Raw genomic sequence first — 18,643 nt, 5'->3', positions numbered from 1 at the left:
TATTTCCCTCACGGACCTGCCTCCATCAAGCACAATTTTCCTCCCAGCATACTTTACTCTTTTGGGTTAAGGGAGAAGTTGGCAAACTATTACAGCCCACAGGCCAACTAGGGCTCTCTGCCTATTTTTATACATCCCATGAGCTAAGAATGGTTTTTATACTTTTACACAGTTGAAAAAAATCAAAAGAGGAATGTTTTAAGATATGAAGGTTATATACAATTCAATTTTAAGTGTCCATAAATAAAGCTTTACTATAACAGTTGCATTTATTTACACACTGTCTATGGCTGCTTTTACAACGACAGACTACAATATTTATAAGAGATCACATATGGCACTCTAATGGTTTTGCAATGCTGCTCAGAGACTACAAATTACAGTAATGCAATTATAACAAGAGCTTTTCAAGCACTACACTCATCCCCATACACTGTACTTTATATTACCAGTGCATACCCTTAAATCAAAACAAGATAAAAGTGAGCTTCAAATATCATACTTTTAAGATACAAAGGAGTGTAGATAATCTTGTTATCAAATTATATTAACAAAGCATTAGGTTTATTATGCACTGACACTACAGCTATGCTGAAAGAATACAATATATATTAACATTACCAGAGTAAGCACTCATCACAGTATTTCCAACTCATGGAAAAACACAATCAGCAAAATTAGAAAATTTAAAGAGAAGATCTTTCCATAGCTGAATTTCTTCACAAAAATAAAAATGAGGATGCAACCAAAGTAAGCATCTCAGTGACTCATTTGTTAGCCAAGCAAGGAAAGCCTTTTATCAATGGTGAGTTAATTAAATCAAGTTTAACTATAGCAGCCAAAGAAATGTGTCAAGAGAAAAAAAATTTATTTGAGATGATAAGCCTTTTGGCAAAGAGTTGAAAACATTGGTAGCAATGTCAATAAAAAACTATTACTTATCAATTAAAAAACACACAACAAGGCAAATGTTTTTGAGTGTTTTCCTTGGCTCTTAATGAATCAAATAATTAGCCTGTATGAACAATCTGCATGAAACAACAATAGGCAAGAATATTTTCAAAGAAACTGAGAAAACACTAATTTGGTGCAACCTGAAGTGGAATCTGCTAAGATGCATTACAACTGATGGTGGTAAAAATACACGTGGGCAGGAAAGGGCTTAACTGGACAAATTTACAAGTTTATGAAAATTTAGGAAGTTTAAAGCCTACATTTATCCAGTGCATTATTCATCAGAAGATACTTTGCAGAAAATAACTGAATCTATCATATTTTACTCAACCAGTAGTGTCAGTGGTTAACTTCCCTCTCATGGGCTTAACCATCCTTGATTTCATAGATTTTTGTCAGAAATAGAAGGTGAATATCCTGATTTGCCCTACCTCTAACTAGTTAGCAGACTTGGCAGTGGTAAAGTTTTACTGCAATTTTTTTTTAGCTGAAATTTTTCTGAATGAGAAGGACTGCCCTAAACAACTATTATTATACAATGAACAGCTTTGTAAATTAGCTTTTCCTACACACTTGATAATGTTTCTTAATGAATTCAACCTAAAATCAAGAGGCAAAAGTAGGAGGGATTGGGGGGAATGAATTGGGAGATTGGGATTGCCATAAATACATTACCAATAAGAAAAAAATATCAAATTGTACACTTTTAAAAAATGGTTTATAACGGTACTACCCAAAGCAATTTACAGATTCAATGCAATCCCTATCAAATTGCCAATGGCATTTTTCACAGAACTAGAGCAAGAAATCTTACGATTTGTATGGAAACGCAAAAGACGATGAATAGCCAAAGCAATCTTGAGAAGGAAAAATGGAGTTGGTGGAATCAGGCTTCCTGACTTCAAACTATACTACAAGGCCATAGTGATCAAGACAGTATGGTATTGGCACAAAAATAGAAAGGAAGATCAATGGAATAGAATAGAGAACTCAGAAGTAAGCCCAAACACACATGGGCACCTTATCTTTGACAAAGGAGGCACGAATATACAATGGAAAAAAAGACAGCCTCTTCAAGAAGTGGTGCTGGGAAAATTGGACAGTTACATGTAAAAGAATGAAATCAGAACACTTCCTAACACCATACACAAAAATAAACTCAAAATGGATTAAAGACCTACATGTAAGGCCAGACACTATAAAACTCCTAGAGGAAAACATAGGCAGAACACTCTATGACATCCGTCAAAGCAAGATCCTTTTTGACCCACCTCCTAGAATCATGGAAATAAAATCAAGAACAAATGGAACCTCATGAAACTTAAAAGCTTTTGCACAGTGAAAGAAACCATAAACAAGACTAGAAGGCAACCCTCAGAATGGGGAAAAATAGTTGCCAATGAAACAACGGACAAAGGATTAACCTCCAAAATATACAAGCAGCTCATGCAGCTTAATACCAAAAAAGCAAATAACCCAATCCACAAATGGGCGGAAGACCTAAACAGACATTTCTCCAAAGGAGACATACAGATGGCCAACAAACACATGAAAAGATGTTCAACATCACTAATCATCAGAGAAATGCAAGTCAAAGCCACAATGAGGTATCACCTCACACCAGTCAGAATGGCCATCATCACAAAATCTGGAAACAACAAATGTTGGAGAGGGTGTGGAGAAAAGGGAACTCTCCTGCACTGTTGGTGGGAATGTAAGTTGGTACAGCCACTATGGAAAACAGTTTGGAGGTTCCTTAAAAAACTAAAACTAGAACTACCATATGATCCAGTAATCCCACTACTGGGCATATATACCCAGAGAAAACCATAATCCCAAAAGAAACATGTACCATAATGTTTATTGCAGCACTATTTACAATAGCCAGGACATGGAAGCAACCTAAATGCCCATCAACAAATGAATGGATAAAGAAGATGTGGCATATATATACAATGGAATATTACTCAGCTATAAAAAGGAATGAGATGGAGCTATACGTAATGAGGTGGATAGACCTAGAGTCTGTCATACAGAGTGAAGTAAGTCAGAAAGAGAAAGACAAATATTGTATGCTAACTCATATATACGGAATCTAAAAATGGTAGTGATGAACTCAGTGACAAGACAAGAACAAGGACGCAGATGCGGAGAATGGACTGGAGAACTTGAGGTTTGGGGGAGCGGGGGATGAAGGGGAAGCTGAGACGAAGCGAGAGAGTAGCACAGACATATATATACTACCAACTGTAAAATAGATAGCCAGTGGGAAGCTGCTGTATAACAAAGGGAGTTCAACTCGAGGATGGATGATGCCTTAGAGGACTGGGACGGGGAGGGTGAGGGGGAGTCGAGGGAGGGAGGGAATATGGGGATATGTGTATAAATACAGATGACTGAACTTGGTGTACCTCAAAAAAATAAATAAATAAATAAAATGAAAAAAATTTTTAAAAAAGGTTTATAAAATGTCACACATTAAAAAAAAAGTCGAGGCAAAACTGATTATATGCAAAACTTATATTGCAACAAAGTCATCTCAATAAAAACGAACACAGTTTGAATCACAAGTAATGTCACATGGCATACATATCCCATGCCATCAAGAATTAGAAGAATATGCAAGGTGCCCATTCCCAGAGATATCACCTCACACCTGTTAGAATGGCTATCACCTAACATCAAAAAGACAAGAGGTAACAAATGTTGGCAAAGATGTGGAGAAAAAGGAAAACTTGTGCACCAATAGGTGGCATTGTAAATTGGCAGAGCCACTATGGAATCAGTATGGAGGTTCCTCAAATAATTAAAAGTGGAACTACCATAGGATCCAGCAATTCTACTTCTGGGTATATATCTGAAGAAAATGAAATCATTATGTTGAAGAGTTATCTGCACCACCACCACCACCACCCACCATGTCCACTGCAGCATTATTTACAATAGCCAAGACGTCAACCTAAATGTCCATTAACTGATGAACGGATAAAGAAAATATGAGATATACGAGGGTGACAAAAATTATCAGCACTCCAGTTATATTAAAACTTCTGTTGGCTGCACTGTCTTATCAGCGCTTTCCCCAGTCACTGCTGTGCAGATGTGAACATGTCACATCAGTTCATTTGTAACTGCGTGAGCAAAAATGGATGCCCCAATGGTGATGTGCACAAAAGAAGAGCAGCGTGCAGATTCATTTTTTGTGGTCCAAGGTTGTGCATGTCCGCACACTTCTGCCCACACTGTCAACACTCTGCAAAAACTTCGTTTTGAGGTGTTAAAGGATCCTCGCTATAGTCCTGATCTTGCTCCATCAGACTTTCACCAGTTTGGTCCCGTGAAAGCAGGCTTACGAGGACAAAGATTCACTTCTGGTGAACAAGTGAAGATGGCGGTACATTTGTGGCTCGCAGCTCAGCCTAAAGCATTTTTTAATGAGGGAATACGAAAGCTTGTTGACAGATGGACAAAGTGTATTGAAAAGCGAGGAGATTATGTCAAAAAATGATGTATTTGTCTTGTCTAAAAGTTAATTAAAATAAATTCTACAGCCAGAGTGCGGATAATTTTTGACTCACCCGTGTGTGTGTGTGTGTGTGTGTGTGTGTGTGTGTGTGTGTGTGTGTGTGTGTGTACACACAATGAAATACTATTCAGCCTTTAAAAAAAAGAAGGAAATCTTGCCATATGCAACACAGATGGACCTTGAGGGCATTATGCTACATTAAATAAGTCATAAAGAAAGAGAGATACTATCATCTCACTTACATGTGGAATCTCTTGGGGAAAAAAAAAAAGCCCTCACAGAAAAAGATCAGATTTGTTGTTATTAGAGGAAGGGGGCCAGAGGTTAAGGTAGGAGGGGGACTGGATGAAGGCGGTCAAAAGGTACAAACTTTCAGTTATAAAGTAAATAAATACTGGGGATGTAATGCACAACATGATGACTATAGTTAACTATAGTTAACACTGACGTGTGGTATATTTAAAGTTGCTGAGAGAGTAAATCCTAAAAGTTCTTAACACAAGGGAAAAAAAAACTTTAATTTTTTTGGTATCTATATGAGATATGCTAACTAAACTTACATTGGTAATCGCTTTGCATATATGTAAGTCAAGTCATTATACTCTCATCCTAAAACTTACACAGTATTGTATGTCAGTTATATATCAATAACACTGAAAGGAAAAAAAGTGGAAAAGAAAAGATGTCCAGGACTTTCCTGGTGGTCCAGTGCGTAAGACTCTGCGCTCCCAATGCAGGGGGCCCGGGTTCCATCCCTGGTAGGGGAACTAGATCCTGCATGCATGCCACAACTAAGAAGCTTGCATGCCACAACTAAGAACCCTGCATGCAGCAACGAAGATCCCACATGCCACAACTAAGTCCCAGCACAGCCTAAATAAAATAAACATTTTAAAAAAAGAAAAGATGTCCATTCTTATACAAATTTTGTAGTACATATATTTTCTGAGTTCAAACTACTGTTCCGGGAATGTTTTTCAGACTTTGATACAAATGAAAGAGTATTTCCCTATTTCAAAATCCATTTACCTGTGCAACTGAGGAGCTACCACATAGCTTTAAATCAGAAGTAATTAATCTGTAATTAATATTGAATGGCAAGTTTCAGGAGAAAAATCTAACAGAATTCTATAAGTGCCTTCCAAGCAGTGAACAAGCTCAATTAGAAACACACACTTGTGGACTGATAACAGTATTTGGCAGTAACTGTCTGTATAAAACACTTTTTCAAAGATGAAATACACAAAACCTCAAACAGATCAGCAATAACACATGAACACTTCAATCAATTTTGATGCTAAGGACTACTAACTTTGAATACTAACCTCAACTAAATAAAATGTCCTCCAAAAAAAGAAATCCATTCTTCTCCTCAGTAGATAGGTATTACCAAAAACATATACACTCAAATATTATTGTTTTTTAATTCTTGTTTTATAAGTACCTACACAATATCCTATTCTGCCCCTTGGCCCACAAAGCCTAAAATATTTACTATCTGGCCCTTACAGAAAAAGTTTGCCAACCTTTTTGTTAAAGCATTAGCTCCAACTGATAAGCTACACAACCTTGGACATCAACTAGCTTCCCCAGGTCTTTACTTCCACATTTATAAAAAGAGGGGGATTGAAGAAAATCCCTACAGGACCTTTCAACCCTATAATGATCATAACTTTTATATTCACTTTATATGATAATATTTTGAATGGGAGCTTCAACCAATTTATAAATTATGAAGAAATGTCCTATTACACAAAGTACGAAGAAACACTTTATTAATACTACAGAAGACCAACAAGTGGTGCTGGGACAACTAGATCTACACATGCACAAGAATGAAGTTGGACCCCCTACCTCATACCATATACAAAAGTAATGCAAAATAGATCAATGATTAGTAAGCACTAAAACTATAAAACTTTTAGAAGAAAACATGGGAAAATCTTCACAACCTTGGATTTTGGCAATGACACCAAAAGCACAGGCAACAAAAGAAAAACAGATAAACTGGATTCCATTAAAATGTAAAACTTCTGTACATCAACAGAGCCTATTAATAAGATAGCGAAAAGACAACCCACAGAATGGGAGAAGATACTTGCAAGTCATACATCTGATATAAGAGATTAAGATAGATAGATAGATAGATATATAGATAGATAGATAAATAGATAGAGAATATATAAAGAACTTACAGCTCAAAAACAGAAAAACAAATAAGCCAACTCAAAAAATGGGCAAAGGACTTCACTAGACATTTCACCAAAGATCTATAAATGGCCAATAAAAGGACATGGAAAGATGCTCAAATTCATTAGTAATAAGGAAAATGCAAATCAAAAACATAATGAGATACCATTTCATTCACACTAAGTTGAATATATTCAAAAAGACAGATGTCAAGGAAGGGAGGGAATACGGGGATATGTGTATAAAAACAGATGATTGAACCTGGTGTACCCCCAAAAAAATTAAAAAAAAAAAAAAGACAGATAATAACAAATGTTGGGCCTTTCTCACCTTCTGAGATGGCCCACACTGTGAAGTGTTTCTTTCTAAATAAATCCACTTCTTGCCTATCACTTCGCCTCTTGCTGAATTCCTTCTGCACTGAGACACAAAGAAGCTAGCCTCAGTAAGTCCAGACACCAGGTGAGTGATTCTAAATTAGAAGACCATAGGCTCAGGCTTCCTAGGTGGTGCAGTGGTTGAGAATCTGCCTGCCAATGCAGGGGACTTGGGTTCGATCCCTGCTCCAGGAAGATTCCACATGCTGCGGAGCAACTAAGCCCGTGCGCCACAACTATTGAGCCTGTGCTTTAGAGCCCATGAGCCACAACTATTGAGCCCATGTGCTGCAACTACTGAAGCCCACGTGCCTAGAGCCTGTGCTCTGCAACAAGAGAAGCCACAGCAATGAGGAGCCCGCACACCCCACTCACCACAACTAAAGAAAGCCCACGCACAGCAAAAAAGACCCAACACAGCCAATTAAATAAATTAATTTAAAAAAAAACAATAAGCACCAAGCTGTACCTATACTCTTTAACTTAGAATACAAAGACCTCAAGGGACTTCCTGGTGGCACAGTGGTTAAGCATCCACCTGCCAATGCAGGGGATACGGGTTTGAGCCTTGGGTCGGAAAGATCCCACATGCCATGGAGCAACTAAGCTCGTGCGTCACAACTACTGAGCCTGCGCTCTAGAGCCCGTGTGCCACAACTGTTGAGCCCGTGTGCCACAACTACTGAAGCCCACATGCCTAGAGCTTGTGCTCCACAACAAGAGAACTAGCAATGAGGAGTAGTCCCGCGCACCGCTACTAGAGAAAGCCCGTGTACAGCAACGAAGATCCAATGCAGCCAATAAATAAGTAAACTTATTTATTTAAAAAAAAAACCTCAATACTCTGGATTCGGCTTTTTCACTTCTGCTGTTGGCTAGACTAAATATGCCCCATGCTTTTTTTTTTAACCTGAACCTTTTGCATTTACAACTGCCACTGCCTTAGCATCTCCTTTCTACTGTTTCACTCCATAAATTCATCAAAATCATTCTCCCTAATCCCCTCCTGATATCCTCCTCATTCTTAAGTCTAGTGCTTTCATGGAGCCTGTCTTGATGCCCTTGCTGGGTAAACACTGGCATTCTTCTAAATGCCAAATAATTTTGTTTGTAATTCTTTTTTGGTGCATAGCAATCTAGTTTTCACCATGCTGGACATATTCAACACAATTCCCCCTCAAGGGAATTGTCCCCTGGCATATTAAGGAGCTGTGAGGTGGCTTCTAATTTAGTGTTCTCCTAATCTCCATGTAAGTACCACATGACCCTGGCCCTTGGGCCTAGCTAATTAGATATGGGGATGCACCTGACCAAAGGTCACCAGTCCTACAGTCTGGCCATCAGCCTACAGGGAAGAGCTTGCTAAAGAGTTAAGCTCAACAGAAATAACAAGGCAGATTCTATCAGATATACAAATGCATTCTCACTCTCTCAACTAAATGGAAAGTAGCAGGAGAGATTTATGTAGTTGGGAAGCAGAAACAGAAACTATACTACTGTTGGAGAAGAGGCAGTAAGATAGCACAGACTATACATGAGATGAAACTTTAAGGTGAAAAAAAGCATATACAGGACTTCCTATGTGGCGCAGTGGTTAAGAATCTGCCTGCCAATACAGGGGACATGGGTTCAATCCCTGCTCCAGGAATATCCCACATGACACGTAGCAACTAAGCCCGTGAGCCACAACTATTGAGCCGGCACTCTAGAGCCCATAAGCCACAACTATTGAGCCCATGTGCCACACCTACTGAAGCCCATGCACCTAGAGCCCACGCTCTGCAACAAGAGAAACCACCACAATAAAGAACCTCCTCACCACAACAAAAGAGTAGCCCCCGCTCACCACAACTAGAGAAAGCCCGTGTGCAGCAATGAAGACCCAACGCAGCCAATTAATTAATTAATTAATTAATTAAAAGCATACACAAAGAAGAGGATGAAATCAGCAACTGTATGAGATAGGAATGGTGTGAACAGAGACCAAAAAAAGGCATTAAGAAACCCCAATGCAGGAGGAGAAAACTGGACAGCTTACATGTAAAAGAATTAAATTAGAACATTTTCTAACACCATATAGAAAAATAACACCGAAGTGGATTAAAGACCTAAATATAAGACCAGAAACCATAAAACTCCTGGAAGAAAACATAGGTGGAACACTTTGACATAAATCACAGCAATATTTTTTTGGATCTGTCTCCTAAAGCAAAGGAAACAAAAGCAAAAATAAACAAATGGGACCGAATTAAACTTAAAAGTGTTTGCACAGCAAAGGAAACGATTAACAAAGCAAAAAGACAACCTATTGAATGGGAAGAAATATTCACAAATGATATGACCCACAAAGGGAAACAGTATGGCGGTTTCTCAAAAAACTAAAAACAGAACTAACATATGACCCCATCAATTCCACTCCTGGGTATATATCCAAAAAGAAAACCAAAAATACAAATTCAAAAAGATACACGTACCCCCATGTTCACAACAGCATTATTTACAATTGCCAAAATATGGAATGAATGGATAAAGAAGATATGGTATGTGTATACACACATACGCACGCACTGAAAAGGCTGTGTGTGTGTGTGTGTGTGTGTGTGTGTGTGTGTATAAAATACAACACTACTCAGCCATAAAAAAGAATGAAATTTTGCCATTTGCAACAATATTGATGGACTTGGAGGAGATTATGCTAAGTGAAGTAAGTCAGACAGAGGAAGACAAATACTGTATGATATCACTTACATGTGGAATCTAAAAAATACAACAAACTAATGAATATAACAAAAAAGAAAGGGACTCATAGAGCACAAACTAGTGCTTACCAGTGGGAAGAGGGAAGCAGGGAGGAGTAAAGTAGGGGTAGAGGATTAAGAGGTACAAACTATGTAAAAAATAATTAAGCTACAAAGATATACTGTGCAGCACAGGGAATATAGCCAATACTTTAAAATAATTATAAATGGAATATGACCTTTAAATATTGTGAAACACTATGTTGTATACCTGCAACATGTAATACTGTACATCAACTATACCTCAATTTTTTTAATTAAAAGGTTTTTTTAATCAAAAAGAAAAAAGAAACCCCAATGCAGGGAGAATGACGACAAATTCTCATGCTGAAAAGGCTATAAGAACACCTACCCTACAGCTTCAATGGATCCTTCCAGTTCCCTAGGTATATCCAAGTCTCCCTGAGACCTGGATCGACATTGCCTTCCTGGATTACTGTGGGACTGCAGTCTCCCACAGTGGATCTGTGAAATAAACATCCAGTAAAGAAATCCTAATTTAATACGTAAAGAAACCCAAATATCTCTGTTACCTGTGATAGAAAGAAGTCTAACATGCACTAATAATCCTTTTATAAGCAGTCACCTCCTTGAAAGCAAAGACTAGGTTTTACTCAACTTAGAATCGCCAAAAATACCTGGAATTGTGCCTTTTACAAAACTCAGTACTCACAGAATTTACTGTAGAAACACTAAATGAACAAAGTCTCAGATATCCAGATTGTTCTAAGACAGAAGCAATCTAGACACAAAGGAAAATTCAGAGATATGAGACTATTCCACTGTACATAAAGAGGTCCAAAGCAGTAAGGGAAATAATGATCCTAATCCATAACGACTAGTGACCTAGACACAAAAAAATCAAGACATTACATTCCCCTGGCTATAACTGAACCAAAGATGGACATATGGTTCTTCTGGTCAATGACAGTCAAGCTCAGGACTTTAGCTGAAGAGAAGTTCTTCCTACTGTACTTGAACTGGAAGAGCAGCAAATGGAGCTATTTCAGCCACTTGGCTGCCACATGATACCTAAATATCAAATCAACACACAGTGGAGAGCAGATTTGAGTCAAGAGAAGGAAGCAGAATAGGTTCCGGTGACATCATATAACTACAAAAGCCATGCCCAAAGCCAGTGCTTTCCCTGGAGTTTTCAATAACATAAGACAAATTATTCTCTTTTTAAGCCAATTTGGGTTGGGTTTTCTATCACCTGCAACCAAGTCTTTTAATTCGTATAGAAGCCCCCCAAACTCTGCAGTTCACAATTCTCTTTTAATTTTTACAAAAATTCTAGCACATTTTATAATAGAAAAATTAACCCATCCTTCTACTTGTTTACCTTGATTTAAACCTGGCTTTTCCATAAAGATTTTCTCAGAGTTCTCTCTTTTTACTGTAATCCATACCCCCACTGAGCCAGAAAGTACTGCCGTTCACTTGCCTTTCTACCGTAGCTTCCAGATCATGATCGTCCTCCTGTATGGCCCCACCTTCAAGACACGTCTTCTTCTCATCACTATCACCTTCCTCCTTCACTGAAGACCGGGGAGCCAAGATCAGAGTCTTCCACTCTACTAAATTTTCCATTACAATCCTGGGAGACTTCAATGTCCATGAGGATTACCCATCCAATTACTGTACATTAGAATTCACAGACCTCTTTAGTTCCAAAGATTCTTAGCTCAACTCTGTTTTAAGCATCTATTCTTCAGCTCTTTACTCTAATACTTGCCATCATTTGAAACTGCTCTCCCTTGATTACTCCAGTGGCTCACAAAAATCTTACTCTGACTTTACTTACTTTACAGAAACCTCTTGTCCTTCAAATCCTGATTCCTCCCAACCCAGATCCTATGGTTGGACATCTAAATTTCTCAGCAGCAACTTCAGATTTGTACCTCTTCCTCTGAACCTGACCACAACACCAGAGCTCCAGGTCAACACTGTTTCTGGAAACTGAGCTACTCTATAAAGAAAAACCACACTAGATGTACTGATACCACTATAAAGTCTCCAACTTTACGCCTTTAAAATAAACTTTATAAACTCCCTCTTCCATGCCCCTCAACAACTCTTTCATTTTCTCAACTCAAGTCCACCAGTCACTCCCTACCCAGACCCTTCACTCTCAACCAACAACCTTGCTTCTCATCTTACAGAGATACATAAGTTATCAGGCATGCCCTCCCTCCACCCCTCCCCCTTCCTATAACCTTATTTATATCCATACCTCTCCTTATCTATCTTTATTTCAGTCCTAGGAAATAAGGTGTCCCTCCTATTCAAAGCTAGCCCATCTACCTGTACCCATTTTTCTCCTTTCCTCTCTCTCCTTCTTTCTCTCCTTCTCTCTCTCTAGAGGTTCCTCTCCCTTCTGTTGCTCAAACATCATCGATACCAGCTGCCCCCAGAGCTGAAACTCAGACAATCCTGGTGTTCAGATAACTGGGGCTCTGGGATGCAGCTTCTGGAAAACTTCATTCTGTTTTGTTCAGAAATGAAAGTAAAAATGCAAAGTGCACCTTAGAATTATTACCAAATAGGTTTGGTCTCCAGGGAGGTCAGACAGATCTTCAGAGCCTCAGGGGTCCCCAGGACCACACTGAGAGACCTGCTACCGTGAGGTCCCGGGATAAGCCTGCGGTTGGCTGTCCATGCCACCTTCCGGGATGGAGCGCTACTCCTCAGCTGCTGGCCCACAGCACTCAAAGTCATCTCTCTTCAGGGAATCTCCCTCAGCCCCGCTGACCCCCCCGTTAGATCCGTGTCTTATTACGGGTCAGGGTGAGGCCCCGGAGGGTTGACCCTGGTCAGCTGGGTCCTGCACCAAGACCTCCTTGCAGCTCGTCCCACTGCGCTCCACCTCTGCACTCGCAGATCATCTCCTTCCTGGAACCCACCTGCAGGGCGCCTCCCGGAAATAAATGCAAATACTGCTCATTCCTCACATTCACTAGGAACGGTAGGATCCTGATCCCACGGGCAAGGACCTCATGCATGTCCCCTGGACACCGTGCTGCTTCAGGACTGCAAGCCTGCCATCTCCCTCTGGTTGCTGAGGGCAGTTTTCTCTTTCAACAAAATCAGCAAGATTGTGACAATGGTCTTTGGAAAACATTCTTGTTCAGAACAAACTGATCCTAGTTGCCTTTGGACAATCCAGCTTTTTTTTCTCCATGGAAGTGACTGACCCACACTGTGACTCGCACACACTTCCTATCTCCTTCAACACCTTGCTCTACCAGCCATACTACGAGGATGAGTCCAAAATTCTACAGCCAGAGTGCAGATAATTTTTGACTCACCCGCTTACATTTTAAATCTTCAACCTCCCCTTCCCCAATAGCACCTTTCCCCTCATCACAGATACAAGGTCAGGTCTTATCCTAAAAAGAAAGCCCTTCCCAGCTCCCATCCAGTCTCCTTTTCTCAGCAAACCTTCTCAAAAAGAAGTTATTCTCTTTTTCTCTCTCTCCTTTCCTCTCCCCCCTTCCTCTCCCCTTCCTCTTTTCCCCCAACTCTCCCTCTCTTCCTTCTCCCTCTCTTCCTTCTCCCTCTTCCCCACCTCACTTCTCCTATTTCTCCTCTCATCCCCTCACTCCTTCCCCTTCTCCTCTCTCTGTCCTCTTCTTCCCCTCCTCTTTTATCACCTGCCATTTACTCTTCCACCAACTGTGGGGGGATTCTGCCCTTAACCCCCTACTGAAACTACTTTTAAGGTCACTGCGACTTCTCAATCACCAACTCGACCATTTTTCCTATCTTTTTTTTTTATACCAATGTACTGTATTTGACATTGCTACTGTCTCCCTCTGGAATTTTTCTACTCATGAACACATTGGTCAGCACACAGTAGACACTCAAATATATTTGATTAAATGAATAAGGGTACAAAATGAAACAACATCATGCATTTCTCTATCTGGAGAATGAGTATGAGTCAATAGCCCATGAAACATTCATGGTAATTAACTACAATGTCAAGAACCAAATTAGACTAAACAGCACGTATCAGTAATGGAACAATTAGTTCAATTACACGATTTTCTCCAGTCTTCCTCAGCACCAGAAATCATAAACAGAAAACCAGGACCAATGATAAGCAAGGGCAAAGTAATGAAAACTCTAAAGCAATCTAGAGTGCTAAGAAAAGCACAATACAAACCGTTTTTGTGTTTTTTACTAAGTACCATATGATCAACTCCCTATATGTGATAAAAACTATACCTATGTGTTATGAGGACACATATAAAGGAAAAGAGCTAAGCTTAAATCAGTCTGAGGCACCAAATGATTAAGAGTTCATAAATAAACTTGAAGTTTAGTTTTTCAAAAGTTAAGAGACGTGAACTACAGAAGACATACATGAGAATGTAGAATTACTGCCATCTCATGCCAAATTTAAACCACAGAAAATTCACTTTACTTTGTTTCTAAGCAGATTTCTTCCCACACATTTTCCCTTAATTATTCCCACCCTCAAAGTTTTAAATGATTTCAGGTGCTAATGTCAGCAGCGGTACTTAATTACAAGTGCATTCCTGACTTGTAAAGAAACCTTTCCAGATACAAGATAAGACTCAGAAACCAAACATTATGGTCCAAACACACCAGACTCCTCTGCACCTTCCTGCTAACTGGAGCATTTTGATATAGTAAACTATATACTCTACACAAAGCAAATAGCTTTCTCAAACACTTGACTACTAGCCAGGACATGGAAGCAACCTAAATGTCCATCAACAAATGAATGGATAAAGAAGATGTGGCATATATATACAATGGAATATTACTCAGCTATAAAAAGGAATGAGATGGAGCTATACGTAATGAGGTGGATAGACCCAGAGTCTGTCATACAGAGTGAAGTAAGTCAGAAAGAGAAAGACAAATATTGTATGCTAACTCACATATACGGAATCTAAAAATGGTACTGATGAACTCAGTGACAAGAACAAGGATGCAGATGCAGAGAATGGACTGGAGAACTCGAGGTATGGGAGGGGGCGGGGGATGAAGGGGAAGTTGAGACGAAGCGAGAGAGTAACAAAGACATATATATACTACCAACTGTAAAAGAGATAGCCAGTGGGAAGTTGTTGCATAACAAAGGGAGTCCAACTCGAGGATGGAAGATGCCTTAGAGGACTGGGGCGGGGAGGGTCGGGGGGACTCGAGGGGGGGGAGTCAAGGAAGGGAGGGAATACGGGGATATGTGTATAAAAACAGATGATTGAACTTGGTGTACCCCTCAAAAAATAATAAATAAAAAAACAAAAACAAAACCAGATGATTGAACTTGGTGTACCCCCAAAAAAATAATAAATAAAATTTAAAAAAAAACACTTGACTACTAACAATAGGCTACAAATTTATACAGCATTTTAAATTTCTAAAGCATTTTAAAATATAGTTGTTTCATTTTTAACTCACACCAAGTCTATGAAACAGACAAGGCAAGCATTAATGTTCTTTTGCATAAGTGAGACAACTAAAGCCTAGGTTGTTCACTGATTATAAATCCCATAGCTAAAAAGTGGCATTCAGGCCCCATCACCTCCAAATTTTCTCCTCTCTCTCCTATTCCTTTGTCCTCAACCATTCTTACCTCCTTCCTATCCATCTGAAACTCTTAAGCCTAGAACCCCCAACTTCCTGCAGAACCTTCAATTAACTCCTTTTTCTAATCCACAAAATCTGCCTTTCCTCTAACTACATCTCCTCATTCTATAAACATGTTCGTCTTCCCTTCCTAAAAAAAGAAAAAAAAAATTCTCAACTCTGTCTGTCCCGCAAGCTGTGACCTACTCTCCCTCCATCCTTTCCCTGATAAACTCTTAAAGTCTACAACTGTAGGCACTTGTACTGCACTTTCATCTCTCCACTAAAGCGTTCCTTATTGAAGGTCACCAATGAATTCCTGGTGGCCAAACTCAATAACCACTCTTCAGTTCTTATCCTTAAGTTTTTGGCCTTTGTCCTAAGGTATCTGACACCACTGACCACTTTACCCTTCCTAAAACATGCTTCATTCCTGGGCTCTACTATGTCCCTCTCTCATTCTCCTACCACTGCCTTCCTTCTTAGTCTCCTTTACTTACGTCTCTCGTCTTTTGCAAATTTACCTACATGTTAATCCTCTGCAGAGTTCCCCCTCTCCTTTTCTCTCTTCAACTAAACACACTTCCTGAACAATCTCTTCCACTCCCATGCCCTAAGCTACAAACCATATGCCTATGATTTCCTAAACTCTATGGTCCCTACACACCCTTTCGGTCTTTTAGGAAGAAGCTAGAGCAAAAGTGATATTTATCAAATCTCTGCGCAGGAAGGAAGAGAAGAGGAAGATGGGATAATTTCCTAAGCTTAGAAACAAATCACAATGAAAACAGCTTTGTATAAAAATTTTAAAGTTCTGTAAACTAAGACAACATAGAAAATAGATAAAATAACATATTAATTACACACACCTATAAATATATAACCTGATAAATAAATGGAAAAATCAGGAAATTTACTGAAGAAGAAAGTAAACTATTACTTAAAACCACTTTAAATGTTCAACATTACAACAATTTCAGAAATTCAATTCAGACATTAATTTTTTTAATAATGAGACAATCCATATAGCTTTCGTAAAATTTTTAAAGCTGTCCTTGAGCCCCTCAAATTAAGAATTACCATTCTAGATAGATTTCTATTCATGTCCTAAGATTTCCATTAGCTTTTTGTTCTTGTTGTTGTAGTTTTGTAACATTATCTGACAATCAGCAGTTAGTTCTCCACAGTGACTGTAGATGTTTTAAAGTAGTGACAGGTACATAGGTAACCAATGTGTAGAGCTTGTATGATGAATCTTCATCCTCATTACATGTTCTGGACAAAAGCACATGGATACAGTGTGCAACATTCCTATCCCTTTGGCCCACAGAGCTTTGGTGAGCCTGGTATCAATGTACACACCTAGAGTTCTCATCTCTTCTTTTTTTTAAATACATTTATTTATTTATTTGTTTGTTTATTTATGGCTGTGTTGGGTCTTCATTGCTGCACATGGGCTTTCTCTAGTTGTGGTGAGTGGGGGCTCTTCATTGTGGTGCACGGGCTCCTCACTACCGTGGCTTCTCTTGTTGCGGAGCACAGGCTCTAGGTGCATGGGCTTCAGCAGCTGCAGCACATGGGCTCAATAGTTGTGGCACACGGACTTAGTTGCTCTGCGGCACGTGGGATCTTCCTCGAGTAGGGCTCGAACCTGTGTCCCCTGCATTGGCAGGAGGATTCTTAACCACTGCGCCATGAGGGAAGTCCCTCATCTCTTTTACGGAAAATTTCTGGATCTCTCTGAGTGACTATAGGGCATTCTTCTCTTCTTTTTTTCTCCCCCCCACACTGGGCAGCATGTGGGATCTTACTTCCCCAACTGGGATCAAAATGGAACTCATGCCCCCTGCAGTGGAAGCGCAGAGTCTTAATCACTTCAGGGAATTCCCAGGGCACTCTTCTTGGAGCTCACTCCATGGATGCACTTGTGAATGGCGATGATGTGTTTATTCTCTGGATAGCACCTCGCTGATGGCAGAATGGCCCTTCTTCTTCTCGCCACCCTTCTTTGCAGGGGCCATTTTGTTGGGTCCAGGTTGGCAAGGAAGAACAAGAGGTATTGCTGCATTTGCTTTTTTTTTTTTTTTTTTAATTGGCTGCATTGGGTCCTCATTGCTGTGCAAGGGCTTTTTCTAGTTGTGGTGAGCAGGGGCTACTCTTTATTGCAATTCGCAGGCTTCTCAGTGCGGTGGCCTTTCTTGTTGTGGAGCATGGGCTCTAGGTGTGTGTGCTTCAGAAGTTGTGGCATGTGGGCTCAGTAGTTGTGGCTCACAGGCTCTAGGGCACAGGCTCAGTAGTTGCACACAGGCTCAGTAGTTGAGCTGCACAGACGTAGTTGCTCCGTGGCATGTGGGATCTTCCTGGACCAGGGCTCGAACCCGTCTCCCCTGCATTAGCAGGCAGATTCTTAACCACTGCGCCACCAGGGAAGTGCTGCATTTCCTTTTTAAATAACATTATACTATGTTCTTAACACTCAAAGTCATTCCTACCACATTTCAGGCACTCTTCTAGATGCCAGAGGACACAGCAGTGAACAAAACATAAAAATCAATGTCTCCCTGAAGCTTATATAGGATTCTAGTCAGGGGGTGGGGGGGAAGAGAAAAATAAATAAGTAAAACATATAATATGTTATATGATGACTAAGTGCTATGGAAATAATGCAGGAAAGAGGCTAGGAGAATTGAGAAGGCTTACAAGTTTTAATAGTGTGGTTAAGGGCTCGCTGAAAAGATGGCATTTAAGTAAAACTTAGAAGAGTTGAAGGAAAAAGCCATATCTGAGAGAAGAATACTCTAGGCAAAGGCCCTCAGATGGGAGCCTTCCCAGGGTGTTTGAGGGATAGAGGGATAACAAGGAGATATTAGGACTAAAGAGAAGTGATAGAAAGGAACAATAATAGAAAATGAAAACAGAGAGGTAATGGCAGAGGAGGAAGAAAATCACTTAATGTCCACCATGGGCCCTAAGAATCTCCACACGTCTGCTGAATACGCCAAAACACAAGGCCTTAACTGTCCTCTGATTCTGAGCCACCTCTGTAGCTACTCACACAGGCAATGGAGTAAGCCAAAGCAAGGCAACCACAGCATGATCACTGGACAACTGCTCACTCCCGGAGGAGGGTGGGAAGTTGGAGGCCTGGAGGCAGTAGGAGATCACGGATCAGTTGTGGACAGGTCAAATTT

At 39.9% G+C, this 18,643-nt stretch overlaps 1 protein-coding gene and 1 pseudogene across 29 annotated transcripts in view; one reads left to right on the top strand and one right to left on the bottom strand.

The window, feature by feature from the left end:
• The window catches only part of MGA (MAX dimerization protein MGA), a 166,690-nt gene that overhangs the window by 115,178 nt on the left and 32,869 nt on the right, over positions 1 to 18,643 (bottom strand). The window lies entirely within an intron of this gene.
• LOC130844683 (N-terminal kinase-like protein) overlaps positions 1 to 18,643 on the top strand; it is a 46,318-nt pseudogene that overhangs the window by 15,257 nt on the left and 12,418 nt on the right.

Source organism: Hippopotamus amphibius, chromosome 2 (assembly GCF_030028045.1).
Source record: "Hippopotamus amphibius kiboko isolate mHipAmp2 chromosome 2, mHipAmp2.hap2, whole genome shotgun sequence".
NCBI lineage: Eukaryota > Metazoa > Chordata > Mammalia > Artiodactyla > Hippopotamidae > Hippopotamus > Hippopotamus amphibius.
This window is presented reverse-complemented; position numbering and strand designations above follow the sequence as displayed.